The sequence below is a fragment of the Solanum pennellii genome, chromosome 2, assembly GCF_001406875.1.
Source record: "Solanum pennellii chromosome 2, SPENNV200".
NCBI classification, from domain to species: Eukaryota; Viridiplantae; Streptophyta; class Magnoliopsida; order Solanales; family Solanaceae; genus Solanum; species Solanum pennellii.
Window position 1 is genome coordinate 36,111,463 of NC_028638.1, and position 4,473 is coordinate 36,115,935.

The 4,473-nt window shown below is 31.6% G+C and overlaps 1 long non-coding RNA gene across 1 annotated transcript; it reads left to right on the forward strand.

Annotated features, from left to right (window-relative positions):
* The first annotated feature begins 998 nt into the window (after positions 1-998).
* LOC114076073 lies at positions 999-3,684 on the forward strand. Its single transcript, XR_003576682.1, has 2 exons — positions 999-1,500; positions 3,394-3,684. It is a non-coding gene; the product is annotated as an uncharacterized LOC114076073 (long non-coding RNA).
* Positions 3,685-4,473: the final 789 nt, after the last annotated feature.

The following is a 4,473-nucleotide window of genomic DNA, read 5'->3' on the forward strand; positions in this document are numbered from 1 at the left end:
GTGTGTACTAAACATGCAATATACTATATACAATTACGTGAATACAAAATTTACTTAAACAAATAATTTTTTGTATATTGACACCTAAGTAACAAAAAAATTGTATCTAAAGTTGTGTTTTAAGCCACTACCTCATGATTGTGATGTTCTTCAGATCCGTCAATTTCAGATGTACTCTCCTCTAAATCATTGTTTACTGCTTTCCTCTTTCTTCCTCCTTGTACAATTTTAATGCCTCTAGCTTTGGCATTGTTAAGAACTTTTTGAACTGCCGTAGGGTCATATTTTTTCTTTGATCTCAATTCTCTTATTGTTTGTTCATGTTGAAGTTGTTGGATTTTACCATAGACCCTACATCAAACCCAAAATCTTGAGTTAAACCCATTGAAAACGAGGGTAAATTGTCAACAAAATTGACATGCAATGGAATACCTCTGGTAATCTTATAGATGAAGATGATTCATTCATTCTGATTTTGAAGAATTTGTGATCTAATAAGACAATCGATTATTTCACCAAAAAAATATGAAAAAACATAAGAAACACAATACATATACAATTGTTGAATAAGGAAAAAAAATGAAAAACGACTAAATTTTAAGAGTACCTGCGAAAGTTGAATTCAATTTCGGGAGGGAGAAATTGAATTTTTGCCAATTTGAAATTCAAAATCGGATAGAAATATTGATTGTAGGAGAAAAAGGTGGAATATGAATAGGAGAGATAATATTGATTTGTATAAAATTATATATAAAATTAAAAAAAGGTTTTCATACGATTGGTTTAGGAATAAGTGGTGGACCCCATTAATTATAGCAAAAAAAAAATAAATTATAAATATAGAAAGTAAATAAATTAAACTATACCCTTATTATATAATTACTTAGGGATGTTTGCCATCCCATGTAATTTTCCCTATAAAAAAGAAAAGTTTGTCAATTAGATTAGGGGTGAATAAGAATTTTAGGGGATTATTTTTAAATTTTTTATTTTTTATTGTTTATTATTTTTCGATGACAAGTTCACCAGAGTTCCGCGAAATTTCAACGAGTCCACCACTCAAAAACCCCATTTTTCTCTATTTGTGTCCTTCTAAACATCCTTTCTCCATTTTTTTCACTGCCAGACCGCCCAAATCAAACTCAACCAGACCTCCAGCCAACTAAAACCCCCTTTTTCCCTTTCCCATTTTGCAGCGAAACAAGCTCCACCGGAGAAGCAACCCAATAGGTTCCACAACCAGCTCCAAGTCGGGCCGCCACAATCCCAAACCCGCCTCAGAACAGCCGCTCCAAATAGCAATGAAATCAGTTCCCTTCCTCTCTCCCCTTTCACAATTTTTCCTCTATTTTTGTAGGTATCCACCCGAACTAGAGCATCAAACTACGGTGACAGACAACACCACAATATCGCCACCATGTTCCTAGTTCCGACGAGCTAAAACCCATTTTCAGATCTACTCAAAAATGGCTCCAAGGTATCAGCAAGCTCCGCTTATGGGTATTTTCTATTATACTTGGACCAATTTTTATTTGTTACTTTATTTAGGTATCATTTTTCTGTCTCTGGATTGATTTTATAATCACTTTAATTTATTAGTTTGGTTGCTCTACCTTTTACTACTTGAGTGTTGATTTTTTCCTTGAAATGGTTGCCTGCTTCATTCCCTTTGAAGTTTTCTATATAAAAATATCCTCAATGGTGTGGTTCTTTGTATTTTGCTAAATTTGATTTTGTTAGCACTTGTTACTGCTTTGTTTCTTATTTTTTTGGCTTATTATTACTTTTGTTGTTTATACTTTTATTCTTAATACATTAGATATGATTTGTGTTTTTATAGAATTGATAAAAATAATTTCTTATTTATAGTGATCTATAGTAGTTGTGATGTTATGTTGTTTCACTGGGTTTGTGCTGTCTCTTTTTCCCTTTCGTCAGTCTTTTATATTTACGAAAAATGACCTAAAATATCCTTAAAGTATTAGAAATGGTATAAAATTACCCTCCATCCATCTATTGGCTCCAAAATATCCTTTTCACTCACTTATTGGATCTAAAATACCCTTGTCATGCACCTATTGGTTCAAAATTGACCACTTATTTAACGATTTTATGTTTAAACTATTTAAATATTTTTAAAATACGTGGCACTCAACTATTTGTTATAATTTAATTTATTAGTATAATTTATAAATCAATCCACTACCCATCCGAAACTAATTAAACCCCTCCAAATTAATAAATCAGTCACATTATTAATGCAACAAAAGAAAATCTACTGACAATTGAGTGTTTCTAAAAATTTGAAGCAAAAATATCTCAGAAGTACATTATCATACATTCAAGTGTCTAAATAAAAATTATCGATAAACTTAAAAGTCAGACTATGTTCATCTTAATTATTCTTACGTCGCAATTATGTGATGTTACTTCATATGTAACTTTTTTTCAAAATAAATATATTAAAGGTTATAAAACAAATCATAAGTATTTATAAAATTATATTTTTAAAAAGTGCATGAATTAATTCGGGATGTATTACTTCTTTACCTTTAATCATAAATTTCTAAATTCAATCAATCCTATTGAAAGTGTCCTCCTAAAATAGCGGCTCAATCTAAATTTAATTGGAGCTTCGATTCGGACTCGAATAATCTTAGATGTCATTTTCAGGAATATATAATTTCATTGTGCTTTAGTAGTGTTTAAGACGCTTTTTATATTATAGTTGGATTATTACTTGGGTGGGTTTAGTTAGTAATGAGTGGATAGTGAGTTGGTTTATAAATTATATTAATAAATTAAATTATAACCAAAAGTTGAACGCCAAATATTTTAAAAAGTTTTTAAAGAATTTAATTTTAAAACAATCAAAGAAGTGGTCAATTTTGAACCCAAAGGTGGATGATAAGGGTATTTTGGACCCAATAGGTGAATGAAAAAGACATTTTGAAGCCAATAGGTGGATGAAGTGTAATTTTGTACCATTTTCAATACTTCAAGGGTATTTTAGGCCCTTTTTCGTTATATTTATTACACTCGATAGTTTTAAAATGGCCAATGACAAAAATTTTCGTCGGTTTTAGAGGTCTCCCCAATATTAAAAGACGGAAATTTTTTAGTTTAAGTTCATATAACTTATTTATTTAAATTGTTAAAATGGCCAATTGAAAAATCTATCCGTTGATTTTGGAGGCCTCCCCAATGTTAAAAGACAATACTTATGTTTATATTATGTTTTGCTAGTTAAAATTGGCTGATGAAGAAATTACCATCGATTTCCAAAGCCTCCCATGTTAATAAGACGGATTTTTATTATTAAGTTATTATTTAATGTATTCAATTTTATTTATATTCATTTATTACTAACACTTTTACTAAATGTGTTTACAGGTACCCAAGGTTTGCTTCCTTGAAGCTATTCGAAAGGACTTTGAATTATATTTTTTCAATTCATTATTTTGTATATATCGATGTTAGGCAAACCTTAGGCCGATATTGTTATTTTATTTTATTGTGTATATTACATGTTTATTATATTTGTATATTATTTTATTCTCCTGCTCAATTTGAAAAAAAAATGAACTCAGTCGGGAACCACGATTGTGGATTTCGATAAATGCCTAACACCTTTTCTTCGGAATAACTTGAACCCCTTATCTAGAATCAAATTGGTTTCGTAAACTCTCTTTTAAGTTAATTAATTAATCAGTTTCTTAATTTTCTAAAAGATTAGGTGGCGACTCCCTTTAATCCCTTTAAACTCAATTTACCCCCTTTAACCCTTTCTAAACTTTTTAAAATTCTTTTAACTAATTTTTTTTAATTTGATTCACATGACGTTGCTCCCATTCAAAGGATGTCAACAGATAGATTCAAATTCTATCCCATTAAGAGGGTAAGACATCAATTTGAGTTTTGATGCACCATGATGATAAAGTATTGTATTCAAGTCCCATAAAATTATGGCGTAACACGTCTTATATGGGTAAGACATTGAGTTTGTGTCAATGCACCATAGTGATGATAAAATGATGACTAAGGCAAAATAATATATTTTTGATGAAATTCATTTCATTGAATTTGCTCCATTCCCTAAAGCGAAAGTGGTAGCAGTAAATGATAAGTTTGAAATTTGCTGTAACGACCTGTTTAGTCGTTTTGAGCATTAGAGTTATTCTGGGAAAAACTGTCAGGATCGACGGATCCCACGACGGACCGTCGAGGGGTCTCGTTCCAAAACACTTAGAATTTAGAAAATTGGGTACTGAGATCGACTCTCTGAACTTCGCGACCAAATGGCAGGACGGACCGTTGCAGGCACGACGGGCCGTCACAGACTCTTTAATGAATTGAGTCTCTGAACTTTGTGACGGAAGCAGCAGGACGGATCGTCGCAGGCACGACGGGCCGTCACAGGCTGCGTAACCCTGACTGGGTCGGATTTCTGTTAAATGTTTTAAGGGGCGTTTT